Source organism: Lactuca saligna, chromosome 5 (genome assembly GCF_052625555.1).
Source record: "Lactuca saligna cultivar CGN05327 chromosome 5, ASM5262555v1, whole genome shotgun sequence".
NCBI lineage: Eukaryota > Viridiplantae > Streptophyta > Magnoliopsida > Asterales > Asteraceae > Lactuca > Lactuca saligna.
Window position 1 is genome coordinate 147437293 of NC_136421.1, and position 18069 is coordinate 147455361.

At 34.9% G+C, this 18069-nt stretch overlaps 1 long non-coding RNA gene and 1 other non-coding gene across 2 annotated transcripts; one reads left to right on the top strand and one right to left on the bottom strand.

Moving 5' to 3' along the window:
- The first annotated feature begins 302 nt into the window (after positions 1–302).
- Positions 303–3101, top strand: LOC144998838 (uncharacterized). The gene is made up of 3 exons (XR_013660450.1): positions 303–609; positions 1220–1709; positions 1957–3101. It is a non-coding gene; the product is annotated as an uncharacterized LOC144998838 (long non-coding RNA).
- A 10966-nt stretch (positions 3102–14067) lies between these two features.
- LOC144999045 (small nucleolar RNA R71) lies at positions 14068–14174 on the bottom strand. Its single transcript, XR_013660572.1, has one exon. It is a non-coding gene; the product is annotated as a small nucleolar RNA R71 (small nucleolar RNA).
- Between the last annotated feature and the right edge of the window lie 3895 nt (positions 14175–18069).

An 18069-nucleotide genomic window follows, 5' to 3' on the forward strand; every position in this document is an offset into this window, starting at 1 on the left:
GCCTTACAAAATATGTGCGCTCAATAAAGTTTTTCTTATGTAAGCTTATACCTAAATTATAAGAATTTAGTCCACCGTATGAACTTTTTGCACGAGGGTAACTTATTATTACAAATACAAAAGAATAACATCCCCTGCACTTGCTCAGAATTACAAAAAAAACCCATGTCCTAAAAAAACGAAAAAACGGTTCTTTCCTTTTGGTACCAGAACCGGTTTCTTCTAAATGGTCGGAATTTAGTTTTCTATAATTACACAATCCAATCTTCGGTTCTTTTAATTGAGGCTGGTTTTGGACCTATTTACCGGACTAGGAAGAAGGGACTATACCCAAACTCTAAAAGGGCCAGTAGTGTGTCAGGGTCATATGGTGTGCAGCCTTAGGGCCAGGACTTCGTAAAAGGGGCCGTATATTTAACCTAATTAACAGTCTCCTCTCCATCACGCCTCCACCTCCGATTTGCTTCCATCACGCCTCCCTACGATCCGAAGCTTCCTTCGCTGATATTCACATACTTCGCATGTTTGGTGCTTGAAGCAAATTGGTGATTTGAATCTGAAATATCAAATGCTTCGTTGTTGGTCAAACGGATTGACATCAACAAACAAGTAAGTAATTTAAATTGTCTCTGTTACATGCTTCGTTCTTGCTGTAGCTGCTGTTTTTTCTGCTACCTTTTGCTGTATCAAATTATTTCTAGTACTCAGAGTTTTTGCTTAATAAATGTGATAATCGTGGAATTGAAATTAAAGCTTCTAGAAAATACTATCTGGGTTACTTGTGTCGGATTGCATTATGAACATGTTCTAATTTCTTTATATTTCATGCTGGTTGTAACAACCTCCGTAGTAAATACGTGAGATCTAGCATCATAGAGAATAGAATCGAGTTATGGAACCATTTTTGTAATCAGTCTGTTAGACCTTGAAAATTTAATATGATGAAATTGAGGTTCTTATATATGCTCTATTTTTGGAAACGTCTGAAACAGAGGAAGAATTGTATGAAACGGAAGATATGGACAATATCAGAAATGTGGGCGATTTTTTCTTATTTAATTTATTTCAATTGAAAATGTCACATGTTAAGAAATTTCTAGGAAACTCTATCTCTTTGAAAATCTTAAGTGATAAGATATTTGATATTTCTATAGCTTTCGGTAAATTGGAAATTTCTTGGAAGCTCACATATCTTTATAAACAATTATATTTATTTCAGGTGCTCAAACCACATCATTCTATGTCAATAAATCAGCACATCAATGGCATCATCATCATCTCATTCTCCTTCAGCTCTGTCTTTTCATCTCAATCATGGAATCACAATGTTTTTCTTAGTTTTAGAACAGATCCTCGCAAGACTTTTGTGGATCATGTTTACACAAACTTTTGTGCAACAAGGGATCTACACTTACAAGGATGACAAAATACTATTGATCGACCCATCCTTTAAGAAGGCAATCAAAAAATCAGATATTGCATCATCGTATTCTCTAAAAACTATGCAGATTCTTCATGGTGTTTAGTTGAACTTGAGTATATTATGAAATGCAAAGATACGAGAGGGAAAATCGTTATGCCTATATTTTATGATGTGGATCCATCTGAAGTGCGAAAACAAAAACGGAAATACGGAGAAGCATTTGTGAAACATGAGTTAGAGAACAAGAACAAAGTCGAATCTTGTACACGAATCAAATTGCTAACAGGTAGTTTTCTTTTATGATTTTGCATTTTTTATGCTTAAGATATGTGATGCTATACAAGAAATTTGCACTTGTACCTTATAAGCATTTTGTACAAATGTCTTGATTATCCTTACATGTCGCTGAGGATAATGAGGAAAGGCTCTGACCTGATCTTTTGATTAGTAATCACAACTAGTGGAGATATGTTCATTACTTTTGATGTTGTCAATGTGAGTATGTTAATTATCCTTGTATATCTTATGTGTAGGTATGAATCATAGGGCATCAAAGAAATTGCTTACACTATTTCATAGAGTTTGCAGCTAATAAAATCAAGCACAAATGCCCGTATGCAAAGTTTGAAATCAAAGTTACAAATTAACTCAAGTGGTGTGCCCATGATTGGAATATGGGGGGTTGGGGCAGGTGGTAAGACTACTCTTGCATCTTCGATTTATGATGAAATCTCTATCAAGTTTGATGGTTGCTGCTTCGTTGAAAATATTCAAGAGGACTCAAGAACGTGTGGTTTAACAAAATTACAAGATAAAATTATTTTTGGAAAAGAATGTAAACGGGAGCCCACAACCATAAAAATATGGTTTAACAAAATATGCTTACTCATTAATGTCTTTGTCACATAGAAAACAACCGAGGACGTTAAATGCTAACGGGAGCCGACTAGCATAAAAAACCACATCTTTTGAAAGCAACTCATAATCTTCCATAGGTTTATAATCTTCCAAAAGTCTATAATCCTGTGGTGCATGTTTGTGTAAGAGCATAATAGCATCATCATTGTTTAACAAACTAATATTGTGTATAACATCTACCTTGTGAGCATATAATAAATGTTCATCTTTAGTTGTGATTATTATTCGGCTTCCTACAACGAACCAATCATGTGAGTCAACTAACATTTAGGTTTTGCCATAGAAAGGGCGATTGTTTCGGATGATGTGGATCACGTTAACAATCTAAAAACGTTGGTTGGGTCACGTGATTGGTTCGGTGAAGGAAGACGAATAATAATCACAACTAAAGATGAACATTAATTAAATGCTCACAAGGTAGATGTTATACACAATATTAGTTTGTTAAACGATGATGATGCTATTATGCTCTTTCGTAATCATACCTGAGAATTATAGACATATGGAAGATGATCAGCAGCTTTGAAAAGATGTTTCTTACGCTAGATTATGACAGCTTTCAAAAGATCTTTCTTACATTGGTGGGCTCCAGTTAGCACTTACAATAAAGAATGGAGGAGTGCAGTAGCCTTTTGTGTAAAAGCTAAGAATCAACTTTACTTGCAATAATGAAGGCACGTCAAAGATACTTGTGGCTTTCACCTTGATATTTCAAACATTTATTCAATAATGGTTGTGACTTTCTCAAAGGTTATCAATAGTACTTAATTTGTACTTCTCTAATTATATAGAAACTTCAAATCTCAATTATTTTTTGACAATTTTTAAATGTTCTATAATATCAATTTTAATATCAAAAATCAACTTCAGAATGGTTATATAGTATTTCTCTTGTAATATATTTTTATAACTATATGCTTAATACTTTTATTATCTTTTATATATTTGACAAGATCTGATGTAGTTATTGTTTTTTATTTATTTTTTATTTATTTTTTTTTTATTTTTTTTATTTATTTTAATTTAATGTTATTGTTAATTCGTTTTAAAGATATAGCGCATGTTTAAAAGATTACAAATGATATGATAGGACTTGAAGTTATTGATATTGTTATTGTTATTGTTATTGTTATTGTTATTGGTATTGGTATTGGTATTGGTATTGGTATTATTATTATTATTATTATTATTTTGCTTATAAAAAATCAAGACTTCATTAGATAATTAGAAAAGATTTAAAAAACAAACACTACAATTATGATATACCTTCAGATATTGCAGTTTTTATTTTAATATCAATTCCAGTTTTTATTTTAATATCAATTCATAATAGACACTTCAGTAGGTTTGCGATCGAAGATGATTTTCAATGTAAGAAATAGGGTGGGGTTGTCAACAATGAAGAATTAGATACTCGGCCAAAAGTGAAATAAAGGAAAAAAAAAGTTCTTCCAAAGGGTCATATATCTTGTGTAATCAATAGTTGAATTTTTTATGTTAGAAGTGATTTTGTAGTTAGCATAATAACTAAATAAAATGGATACATAATTCTTATATTAATCAACGTTGTTTGCAATTTTAAGATACGTAAGGTTATAAATGAAAAACTTTAAGAAGAGATTGGTGAAGGCGTAGTTGATAAGAGATCCAACTTCTTTTATTTAATTATGGTATCATCACGAATTTGCGATCGACTTACACTCGAGAGAAATTGTGGATAAGTGTTTAAAGGCAACTGTAGAGCGTATTTATCTGTTATTGAGTTTGAGTTCTTTATATAAGAAATTATAAACTTGTATGTATTAGCATATCCTTCCATCCATGTGTAGTATTTAGAATTGGAAATTATCTATTTTTTAGAAGGGAGAATTGTACATTATCTATCATGAAGTTTTAGAGCTTAATACCTTAATAGCATAGTTGATACCAAAAAGCAATATAAGTAATTTTATAGAAAATGATACAAAAGTCAAAATTTAAAGGTTTTTCTATAAATCAGTGAAAAATAAATATTATCCACCAATAACCATGTATTTTGTAAGGGATTATGCTAAATGCCAAAAGTATATTGTTTTGGCAGTTCGTAGTGCCCATAAGCACTTCGTCAGGTGCTCATGCAAAATGATAATGATTTAGGTGTCAATTTTAGGTTTCTAACGTATTTTTTGTGCATATTACACCATTAAGGTTATTATAACCATTTACAAATAGTCCTTTTAACAGGAAGAAGCCGGTAAAAGGATTATTTATAAACGGTTATAACAACCTTAATGGTGTAATATACACAAAAAATACGTTGGGGATCTAATATGGACAAACGGGAAACGTTATTACCCCCCTAAGTCATTATCCCATGAAACTATAAACCCATATAATAAATTTTTACTTTTTAAATAAGAAACTTATAGGTCTTGAGGTTGGTAGTTTGGATGTTTTTAACCTCAGCCTTCTTTATAAATGGAAGGGGCGGTTTCTTAATGACAATGGAGCTCTTCGGGTTAAAATTGTCAAATTTTGTCATGGGGAAGGTGGTGGTTTTTCGGGCGATTCGAGAATAGGAATTGGAGGGGGTGTTTGGTAAAAGATTGTAGGATCCATTAATCACCTCCATGAGAATGGTTGTATTCCTTCTAATTACATGTATAAAGTGGTGGGGGATGAGACCAATGTTTTAAAACCCGAGTTTTTAGTTGACCCCGTGTAATGATCGGTTCACGGATCAACCCGGTTTATGGTCTTTCGCTATTTTTATATATTTTTACTTTAATGCATAATGCATAAACATATAAAACCAATAAGTTAATGTCTACAAAGTTTAAACATTAAAAAATATTGAAGAAACCGCAAACGGCTCGTTGTTTTGGCGTTCGCTACTTGTATCCAACTATCCAAACCCTATTAAAACGGGTCAACCCGGTTTTAACCGGTTCGACATAAGCGGTCGAACCGCGGTTTAAGGAAAACCCGACCGGTTCGATCCGGTTTGTATTTTTACGAAAGTCGATCTCAATTGACCCGCCTTCTATCCCGGATCACGGTCCAACCGGTTGAACCGGCCGGGTCGACCCGGGTTTTAAAACATTGGATGAGACTCAAACGAGGTTCTAGAAGTATGTTTGGTGCTTGGATATTCCTCTTAAGGAGCGGTTCGGGAGGCTCTTTGCTTTAGCCTTTAATCAAGATGTTCGAGTAGCACCAAACATCCTTCTAGAACCTCGTTTGAGTCTCATCCCCCACCACTCTATACATGTAATTAGAAGGAATACAACCATTCTCATGGAGGTGATTAATGGATCCTACAATCTTTTGCCAAACACCCCCTCCAATTCCTATTCTCGAATCGTCCGAAAAACCACCACCTTCCCCATGACAAAATTTGACAATTTTAACCCGAAGAGCTCCATTGTCATTAAAAAACCGCCACTTCCATTTATAAAGAAAGCCGAAGTTAAAAACATCCAAACTACCAACCCCAAGACCTATAAGTTTCTTATTTAAAAAGTAAAAATTTATTATAGGGGATTATAGTTTCATGGGATAATGACTTAGGAGGGTAATAACGTTTTCCATTTGTCCTTATTATGTCCCCTAATGTATTTTTTGTGTATATTACACCATTAAGGTTGTTATAACCGTTTATAAATAATCCTTTTACCGACTTCTTCCTGTTAAAAGGATTATTTGTAAACGGTTATAATAACATTAATGGTATAATACACACAAAAAATACGTTAGGAACCTAAAATGAACAAACAGAAAACGTTATTACCCTCCTAAGTAATTATCCCTATGCAAAATAGGATACCCATTGTGAAATGGGTTGGATGTGGTCCTCATATTTAAGCCAAAAAGTTTTGTGGGAGCATATTTTTTTTTTTCTTTTTTTCATTACAAAATATTAAAAAAATGCTCTCCACTCATGTCCGAAGAAAAAAATAGACATTCAAGTAAGTTTTTTTTGTATGTAAATAGTTTAATTCTCTCTTTCTTTCTCTCTCTCTTTTATATATATATATATATATATATATATATATATATATATATATATATATATATATATATATATATATATATATATATATATATATATATATATATATATATATATATATATACCCTAATTTATAGTGCTATGGTTTAGAACTTTTCAAGATAATAAGTTTTGTTTTATCAAAAGGTGATCCAACAAAAACCATTATTGAAGTGTTTACATGATTCGTGTGAAAAAATTCATATCATACTAAACCATAAAAAGTAAATAAGAAAAACAAAAGATCATAAATAGAAGTCTATACAAGTTCCACTCCATCTATCTTCCACGAATCCTTCTAATAATCCAAACTTCTAAGTCCTTGCTTTCAAATTTGAGAGAAATGATATCATAAAACAAATACTAAATAAGACAACTTGTCTTGTGAGCTATATGGATATTAGAAACAACAGGGTGATAAAACACTTGATAAATTTTGGAATATTTGCAAATTTTTACAATGAAATATAAATACACGAACTTGTTCAAAACTCTTAATATAACCTTTTTTTTAAAAACAAACTTCATGCAAAGATAAGCAAAGCTCAATGCAAAATTTAAAATTTCAATAAAATTGTACTCAAATAACTTCTTGAATAGACAAACAATATACAATGCATGATCACAAAATAAAACAACTGAAAACCTTACACGTTTCACCATCTCTAGCTCTGTATAAAAAATATTGTACATAGATTAAAGATCTAATATAGTGACTTCACATATTCCACTCTATGTTACTGACCAAAGTGAGAAGAACAAACCAACTCACTATAGTATCTATGGTCTAGGCATCTAGTTCGTGATGGGAGGTACTATCCCAGTAGAGCCTTCAAGCTTATCCGATTATAGAGATACTTTTTGTCTAGGCATTAAAATAACTTAATCAAACTTAAACTAGGCACAAACTCACCAAAGTCAAATATAAATCAATTAGCATGCTATGTCTTTGAAACAATAACCCATACCTTTAAAATATAAGACAAAACAATTTATATGTTTCAAATTTCCAAATAATCATGATTCAAGATTCGTAAAATAATCCAAAATTATAAACACACTCAAAATTTAATTCATAACAATATAAAAACTTTAACCTACAAGACTAAGTCTTGTTTGTGAAATCAACTAGCATCATATGTCTTTTATATCTATATACTCATAGCATGTTTCTTATAAAGAATCAAGGTAATAATCATGTTTCATACTTCAAGAATTTGGTTCAAAACAAGACATTAACACTTTTGAAGTTTGCAAATACTCATACTTATATGAAACTTAGCACTTTGGTTTATAAAAGAATAACTTGTTTTTTCATGTATCCCATGATAAAAATCTGTATGTACTCACCTTAATACTTAGGTTGTCTAACTATGAAACCATTATCTCTTTGTTATTTCCTTGAATTCTTGAACCTTCAACTCCCATTTAATTAATTAATCATATTCTTGTTAAATGATTTTTTCATACTAATTTCATATAATCATGTGACTGCCTTAATTTATGTCATCCCATAACAACTAAGATCATAGTCATGATGTTGTCCCATGTTTTAATTTCAAGTTCATATCAACCTGATGATTTATATTACTTCCTTTCACAAATTTACAAGTCCTATGAACCTATTTCCTACATAATTTTGTCTAATAATCACGAAATTTAGCTCATAAAAATTAACTAAGTAGTCAAGTCCAACAAATGTTATTTTATTGTGAATAACATGATTATACAACTTAAATTATCATTATCTAACTTAATTTAACCATTCGGCCAAACCCTAAAAATTAGGATTCATGGATAATTATATGATCTTCAAAATAAATCTATACACAAAGAGAGAAATTAGCTTCTTCCTTTGTTTTCTTTAGTTGGATGGTATAAGCCCTTTGATCTTTACATGATTCTTGCTTGAAAGTATCCACACACACAATATATATATATATATATATATATATATATATATATATATATATATATATATATATATATATATATATATATATATATATAGAGAGAGAGAGAGAGAGAGAGAGTCAAGATCAAATAAGAAGGAAATTTTTGGTAGGAAGGTAAGAAGTTTTTTTTCTACATATTTTTTTTCACGAACGAACAAAATAAATCATTAGATGATTCATTTGTAAGATGATTCACAAGAAAAAATTCTCAAAAAAACATCTCGATGATTCATTTATATAATGATTTTGTTGTTATTCACTAAAATTGTCATAAAAGTGATTTTTTTTCTTAATTTACTTAAAAATGAATCATAAAGATGTTTTTTTGAGAATTTTTTCTTGTGAATCATCTTACAAATGAATCATCTAGTGATTCATTTTTTTTGTTCGTAAAAAAAATATGTAGAAAAAAAAACTTCTTATCTTCTTATAAAAAAAAATTTCTTACCGGATCTATCTATATATATATATATATATATATATATATATATATATATATATATATATATATTGATGTGTTTTGAGCATAAAAACAAATCCTATGTGTTCATACAACTCCAATGCTTTGGATCTAGGTTATTACTAGTTGAACATGCAGACTTGAATACAAAAGAGAAACCCTAGGAAGCTAATACAAATTTCAAAATCTATACAGTACTAGAGTTTAGATGCATACCTTTATTGTTATGTAGTAATTACAATGAAACCTTGATGATCTTGAGCTCTTGAGAGCGAGTGCCTCAAATGTGATACCTCTAATGGCTTACAAACACTCTTTGCAATAGGATGAGAGGAGAGATGTCACAACTAGCAAATTTAGGATTGAGATTGTATTCATGTACAAAAAATTTCTCTATGTAACCTTGTTGTAACACCCGATTCCTGGTACGCAGTTAATTCAAGTTTCTTGTGTTTTTCTTTGGGACTCGACGAGTTGGAGGCCCAAATTGTCGAGTAGAGTCGAGATCCTCGGACAGTTTAAGTGACCTACTCGACGAGTAGGTGCTGTTTGGGTAAAACCCTAAATTTAGGGTTTGCGCCCTATTTAAACACCTTATCTCAGCCTCCATCGTCCCTTATACTACCAGAAGACATCATATCGAAAACCTAGCCAATTTTGTGTGTTCTAAGGCCATTTTGGTGATTTTTGGTGGGTTGTGAAGCTTGAAAAGAGGAAAGGAGCTTGTGAGACAAAGGGGAAACAAGAAGATCTAGAGTTTGGAGCTCTTTTTCAGCTTATTGGAGGTATGAAGCTGAACCTTTGTCTATAGATCTTGATTCTTGGGCCTTTTCCTTCATCTTTCTAAGCCTTAGAGAGGTTGTATTCGGGATTTTGTGTTGGAAGTCAGTGTATGTTTTAGACCCAGGTCTATTGGGGGTTTTATGGCACAAAGGTGCCCATTTTGTTGCCATGAACACCCCATGCACTTTGGAGGCCATCTTTTATGGATTTTTGGGCCAAAGACCCCGTGCATGTGTACCAAGTTTGGAACTTTACGTTTAAAATGGACATTAGGAGGCCAGATCTATGGTTTTGGTGTTTTAAAACCAATTTAAATCGACAGTATAGTGTTGGTCAAGGATGGACTCGATGAGTTGTTCTTAGGACTCGGCGAGTCGTGGTTTTTTTGACCACCAATCCTTTCTGTGGATGGACCAGTTGTTAGGGAGGAAGTCCCGTGGATGTTTAGACACGAAAAGGGACCTGGGAATCATGGGACTCGACGAGTTGTTCATACAACTTGATGAGTCGTAGACCGGACACATTCTTATGAAGGAGATGAACTCGCCGAGTTCAAGGAAGAACTCGGCGAGTCGGATGAAGATGGTCCCGATGGTTTGAATGAAAGAGAACCCATCGAGTTCTTGCTAGACTCGACGAGTGAAGTCGGGGTTGGATCGGGTTAGTAGAGTATGGACTCGACGAGTTGCTAGAACAACTCGGCGAGTCAAGTCAACTGGGTGTTCACTTTGACCAGTGTTGACTTTGTTTGGTTTGGTATGACCCCGGTTAGGGTTGCATACTCAAATGAATAACTTTGAAGCATTTTTGTGTAGGGATCGAGTAGTCGAGGGTAGTCGACTTATATGCCGAAGATAGTTCAGACACTGCATGACATCGAGGTGAGTTATCTCCAGTAGGGGTGGGTTTAAGGCCACAATGCCGGCCCACCGTCAGGGTTATTTGGTGGATAATTGTCTCTGTGATAATTATCTTGGTGTGTTTATGTAATATGGTCATGAGATATGCTTGTATGATATGCAATGTGTATGTTAGTGGTAGTAGTAGGGAATAGTTTTTCCCTGACATCAGTCATTAGGATCGAAGGATAGGTCAGTACCTAGATATTCCTGACTATATGTTTATATCTTGATATTGTATGATAGCAGTAGGGGGTGAAATAGTCCCATGTTACTGGTTGAAAGATACCGATGACAAGTATCGGTTGAAAGATACCGATGGCGATTACCGGTTGAAAGATACCGATGACAGATGTCGGTTGAAAGATACCGATGGTAGTTACCGGTTGAAAGATACCGATGATATGATATTGTATGTGGTATGATGGGGGAACTCACTAATCTTTTTGCTTACAGTCTTAGTTTTGGTTTCAGGTACCTCTTCGTCTAAGGGGAAGGAGTCGGCGGTGTAGCAACGCATCACATACACATGGTTTCCACATTGAGTTTCTGGGATTGTACTCTGATTTTCATTACTTCCGATTTTATGGTTTGGGACATGACATTGTGGTTTTTATAACTTGATGTAATGTTTTGGCAAAATGTTTTACAAAATATTAATTCAAAAATGAAATTTTTGGCCTCGAAATTTGGGATGTTACAAGTTGGTATCAGAACCTTGGTTTGAGGGATTCGAACACACCCTCAGGGGTGTTTGAACTCAAACCGAGGGCTTGAAAGATTATTATAAGGAAATGGTTTTTCTGAAATCTAAACTAAAGAGTTTTGAGAAAGAACGAGGTGTGTGATGCGTGCAACCGGTCGAGCTCAAGTAGGTTTTCCCCAAGATACCCATACTTGTTATGTTACGTTACATGATTTATGATTCTGAGAACTGCATGCTAGATTAGGGCTAAGGATCTAGGAGGATGCCTTTTATGCATGATTTATGATTATGAGAACTGCATGCTAGATTAGGGCTAATGATCTAGGAGGATGCCTTTAATGCCTTATTGTATGAGCTGCATGCTAGGACTGTCTAGTCAGTAGTAGGATAGCCTGATTAGGTTATGCTTGATGTGGTTACTCAATGCACGAATGCTGCTTGCTTTGTGCTATAGGGGTCTTGGCTAACTTTAACTAACTAGTGAGTGAATATGTAACAGTATTCGCAAGCTAGTTAGGGAAAGGAAGTAGGGACTCCTAGTGCAGTTGATGGCGGAGAGTAGGTCAGAGGGTGCCCTAGGAAAGCCTAGGACGAGATTAATGGAAAAGGATATCGGTTGATATTTCCATATTCATACATATTTTTAGGCAATATTTAAGTACATTTTTATATATAAACTGGTAATTTGTTTAGAATAATGGTACTTATGAGTTTAAATGTTATTTGCAGCCTTTTTTTTTTTTTTTTTTTTTTTGAAGAAAAGGGGCTAAAAACGTCAAAGGAAGAAACTTTGAGAGTTAAAAGATTAAAGGACAATAAAATCAGGGAAAAGCGAATTCACGATGTGAATATCTTAATATTCACGATGTGAGTATATGTTCTTGAAGATATGTACGCGGGTGAAGGAATCCTTGACGGGCACAACTATCTGGAACTCACAACGTGAATTATTAAAATCAGCAACTATATCCTTAACCATTACAATTAGAAAAACTTTTGGTGGCTGAGAGGGGTTCCTAAAGACGAAAAATCAGAGAAGAAAAGTACATGGAAGCTGGTTTCAACACCAAGGAAGTAGAAGTATATAAATTGATTCATAGTTTGGTACACTTTAATATGTTTTGGATTATAACATTCGTTTGTTTAACTGTTAATATGTCCAGCTAAATCTAGCTGCTTCTATTAGCTAGATGAAGCTGGAACTTATGGTTTTAATGCATTAGATTTGACTTTAATTGTTGGTGATATGCTTGTGTTGATTGATTTTACCTAGCATGCTTGAATTAGCTATTTAACTGCTTTGAATCCTTGTTCTGTGTAGTTAGTGAACACAATGTTGCATGAACTTGAATACCTAATAATATAGTGAACACTAGTTATTGGAGCTAAGATCAAACCAATCTTAGAATAGTAATTGAATAATTAAATTAAGCTGTGTTAGAGAACTTATATTATGACTATAATTGTGTTTTGATTAATCAATCTTTCATGGCTCCAATCTTACTTAATAATTGATTATGTGTTAACTATTGTAAGAACATAGATAGAATTAGATGAATTGATTAATAATTAGTAGAGTTAGAACTAAACTACTAATACTATGATAATTGGCCACCAACAGTAATAGTTATAGCCAATGTATAACCATTGAGTGAAAGTGGATTCGAACTAATAGAAGTATTTTATTTATTGATTAAGTTATCGCTAAAGAATTAAGTTCATCTAAACTTGCAAAATTAGATAAAAACCCTTTTAGCTTGTTAATAATTAGATTAATTTAATAGTAAATTAGTGACACCGTTCCCTGTGATCGACACCCGACTTACCTAAGCTATACTATAATCTGACTAGGTACACTGCCTGTAAGTGCATAGTTAGTTAAACTTTTAGGTTATAAATATTAAAATATGTGGGTACTTTCGTGCACATCAAGTTTTTTGTGCCATTGCCGGGGAACGGCTTAGTTTATTTGCTTTAGGTTAATTGATCCTTTTTCTGGGTAACACCTGCAAAAAGTAAATTTTCCAGCAAAAGTTTTAGTTTTAGTTATTATTATTATCTGTTTTCCAATTTTTATTTATTTTTTTATTTTATTTGCTTATTAATTTTTTTTAGAACTCACGACGTGAATTTTTAGATTCACAACGTGAGAACTGTGAATTTTAGTTTTCCTTAGTTTTTAGTTTATTTGTCTATTTTGGTTCATTTTTACGTTGTCTTTATTTATTATCTGCAGGAGTTCATGACCAGAGGCTCAAACACACCTTTGGTGCCACCACTTGAAGATCCCGAGTCTGCAATTAATAAGAAGAAGACGCCTTTACAAGAATTCAAATCAGTGTTTTCAAAGAAATTAGGGAAGAAGACTGGGGAGTCAAGTTCATCCTCGAAGAGAAAAAGCAAGCTTGAACACTTGGATTAAATACCCTTCCAAACCAAATCCGAGTACGATACCGAGCCCGAATTTGAAGAACATACGAGCGAACTCGAGAACGAGCCAAGGCACGAGATGACAAATATTGAGGAAATGTCCATGAGAGCTTACAGAAAGAAAATTCGAGAAGATGTTGGTCCAGACTTAGTACAACCTGCAATCCCTGCCACCGCCACATTCGAGCTAAAGGGACATATCCTTTCCGCACTAAAGGATATCCCATTCTATGGAATGGATCACGAGGATGCATTCAAACACTTAGATGAAGTAAATGACATTGCCGATTACTTCAATGTCCCAAATATTAACAGAGACACCATTTTGCTAAGGATGCTTCCCGTCACTTTTAAAGGAGCTGCAAAGGATTGGTTGAAAGCACTTTCACCCGGTACCATAACTACTTGGGCTCAAATGCGTGAGAAGTTTTTAGATCAATACTGTCTACCATCCAAGATTGCTAAACTCAAAAAGGCAATAGCCAATTTTGAAGAAAACCCGGGAGAGTCACTTTACGAAGCTTGGGACCGTTACAAAGGGTTGTTAAGAAATTGTCCTCAACATGACCTTAACATTCAACAAGAAGTATCAATATTTTATGATGGGGTAAACGTGATGACAAGACAACTCCTTAATTCTCAAGGACCACTTACAAGGAAAAATTTGGGCGAAGTCAAGGAATTAGTTGAAGAATTCGCGAAACACTCTTGTGAATACCACAACCCTAGGCAAGATGGAATTAAAGGAAGTGGAGGATCCCAAACTGAAGAAATAGCAGTCATGATGGCTATGCTAAATAATATGGATAAGAGGTTGACACAAATGGACCACTCAATTCATGCCATAAGAGTGGGTTGCGAGTGGTGTAGTGGTCCGCACTTGACCAAGGACTGTAATTTAGATGAGTTCGGGAACAGAAAAGCTCAAGTGTGCTACTCGAGTGATGATAAGTTTGATGAAGACTGGCGGAAACCAAAGAAGGAGTGGCTGCCATATGAAGAGTATAAGAAGCAAAAAGAAGAGAAGTATAGGCAGACAGGTCGAGGCTTCTATCAAAAGGAGCAGCCACCAGCCGAGAAGAAACCCGATCTAGAGACCATGTTGATGAAGTTTATGGAAGCCTCGGAAAAGAGACACGATACTACTGATTCTGCTATTAATGAACAACAAAATTTAATAAAGAATCAGCAAGCCTCCCTCAATAACCTTGAAGTACAACTTGGTCAACTAGCCACTCTGGTTCATGAGAAGTTGTCCCCGAAAAATCCTGAAATAAATACCCAATCTCATGTAATGGCCATAGATACTGAAGAAGAGGCCATCTCTGAGTTCTTAGAGGCACTACAAGGTGAACAACAGCAGCCCGATCCAAAGTTGAAGAAGCCCAAGCTCGAAAATCAAGATGCTGCTAAATTTCAGAAATCACGACGTGAACCATATAAGTTCTTGACGTGGGCCCGTCAGGAGCAGAAAAGTTTTATAGTTGGCTCGGTTTATCAACCACCCTTGCCGTTTCCTTCCCAGGCTACCCTTAGTCCACTAGAAAGAGAGCAAATAGAGTTTGTTAAGCACGTGAAGGGTATCCCGATTAATACTCCTTTTTCGACTCCTTATCCAAAATTCCCGAGTATCAAAAATTACTGCAAGATCTGATAAACACTCGTAACCAATTAAAGAAATATTCTAAGGTGATTCTAAGTGAGCAAAGCTCAAAATCTGTGTTGGGAGAGATACCTGAGAAGATGGGGGATCCTGGACGCCTCACTCTTCCGTGTGAATTTGGTAACAAAATGAAGGTTAATGCTTTAGCCGATTCTGGGGCTAGCATTAATTTGATGCCTTATTCATTTTATCAGAAGTTAGAAATTCAGAAGATGAAGGCTACAAGAATGACTATTCACATGGCGAACCGTTCAGTGACACAGCCCCGAGGCATCGTGGAGGATATTTTAGTGAATATTGGAAAATTTATTTTTCCAATAGATTTTGTAGTGTTGGATATGAAGGAAGACCCTAATGTTCCAATTATCCTTGGTAGTCCATTGCTTAACACTGCTAGAGCTCTTGTTGATATTCGTGAGTCTAAGCTCACCTTGAGGGTTGGAGATGAAAAAGAAGTTTTTGGGATAGAAGATGGCCTCCAAAGGAATCATGTTCAAGAAGAGGTGTTCACAATCAATGAAGATAATGAACTAAAAGAACTAGAAAAGCTCATGGAGGAATAGATCAAGACGGTTCATCAAGCCAAAAGAACAAAACCAAGAGCATCTGTTCCATATTTGGTTGAAGTCATTGCTTACAAAAGTCCACCATCTTGGGTAAGCGAGGAAGATGAGATGACAAGTGATGAAGAGGAGATTACTTCAAAGGTGATAAATCCAGTAGTGAAAGAGGAGAAGGATGTTATGGAGTGTAGGGAGGAAACAAAAGGGACCAAACGCAAGCTTAACGAAGATGAGGTCAAAGCTAAAAAGGAAAATTCAAAAAAGGCGTACAAAAGACGAGTTCAAGCTTACAAGAGGCGTTTCAAGGAACAAAAGGTCCAGCTGGTTGTAGACTCTTCAGATGGTTCAACGTAGGAGGCACGGAGTCCAGCTCAAGACTCCAAGAAAAAGAAGCGCTTCTCGGGAGGCAACCCGAGTTTGGTTTGCATTTTTTTCTTTTCTTTTTGCGTTTTAGTCTTAAAAACATAGATCATATCATCCAAATCGATTATAACATAATTAAACACTGAATGTAGGGAACCTAATATGGAAGTAGTAATAATTGAGAATTTAGTTGAAAGTCAAATTTGATTTAGTATGAATTTTTCCTTCGAGACAACATTCACGACGTGAATCAAGAATAAACCGGATAATAAGTCAATGATATAGTTTAGCCATTTTATAAGTGGCCCAAGACCAATCTGTGAGTGCATGGCCCAAAATTTAGCCCAGACTAAACTCACGATGTGAATTCTTCAGGATTCATGGTGTGAATTTTTCAAAACACGGGACCACAGAATAAAGCCCTAGAAACCAGTTGAACCTCCCTTTGTTTATTCCTCACGAAGTGAAAATGAGATCTGGTCCCCCCTTAGCCCCCATTGCTCCTATTTTGGCCGACAACTCCTCTATTTTTCTTTGTGCTTACGTAATACTTCCATCAAAGGTAATAATTCTTAATTGTTGAGCTTAATTTTTCTTTAATAATTGAACTTAGGAATAGGGTTTGTTAATTGGATGAAATGTCGAATTTACTTCTTTAAAGTTCCGTAATAGCCTTTGAATGTTTATGCTTTGTGCTTGGAAGTGGTATAGGAGTAAAACCCATTAATATTGTGACCAGATTTTCCCCTAATTGTCGCGATTCTACTTGCTGATGTTACAAATTCACGACGTGAATCTTAAAGGATTCACGACATGAATCCTGGGTTGAGCAGTTTTCTATGTTTTCTTTATTTCTAATTTGTTGGATTGTTTCTTTTGGATATGTTTGCTACTGTTTTTTTGCAGAAATGGCTCCCAGAAGAGAGATTCCAGCTGGAGTTGCGAGTTTGCATCCGTTTTACAATTTTCCCGCAACAATGTCCCGAGACATCTTGACCTGATGGAACAACAGATTAGGGTGGCTCTACAACAGAGAAATTGTAGTTGCTCCAACAATTAATTGGACACGGTTGAGGGAAGTAGGGATCGTAGACCGGGTGGGCCCATTTTTTACAAAATTATTTATTGGAAATGGGTATTTGTTCACTTGTTCTGGATGGCGTAACCTGTTCCAGGTCCAAGAGCGGGTATATAAGGAATTTTGTGTTGAGTTTTTCTCAACAGTGACATTTCAAGAAACTGTTCAAGACCCACATTGACCACAAGCTTTGATATTCCGTTTGGGGGGTGAGTACCGGGAGTGCAGCCTCGTTGAATTTGCTTGGAGAGTTTGACTATATGATCGACAAGAGGCAATGACTACCGAATTTGGTATGTTTTTTAGTGCGGCTGCTAGAGGATATGCAGAGGGTGTCACTAGGTATTCTTTCTGGCATAGTATTGCGTCCGGAATGTTTAATTCCAGAGTGTCTCTCGAGAGCAGTATTCGGTCCCCGATCCATCGCTTACTCCACCGGTTCATCACATTTTACATCAATCATAAGAGGCATGGAGATAAAGTGACAAAACATAATTTATTCTTCTTATGGTGTATCTTACAGCTTGGTGTGTGTTGCAACATTCCTTATTTTCTGGCATGTTTTTTGGCTGGGTCTGCAACTAGTTCGCACCCTGGGAGCCCCATTTGTGGAGGGCACTTTGTTATGCGTTTGGCCTGCTCGTATCATCTGGTTGTTCCTGATATTACTCGCTCCATGATGTGTGTGGATGAGCATGAGTTTGGCATTGGGTATTTGGAGACTATGCGGGTTGTCAGAAATTCTGGGTTGCATTGGTGCATAATGCCTTCAGATGGTGAGGGTGATGATGATGATGA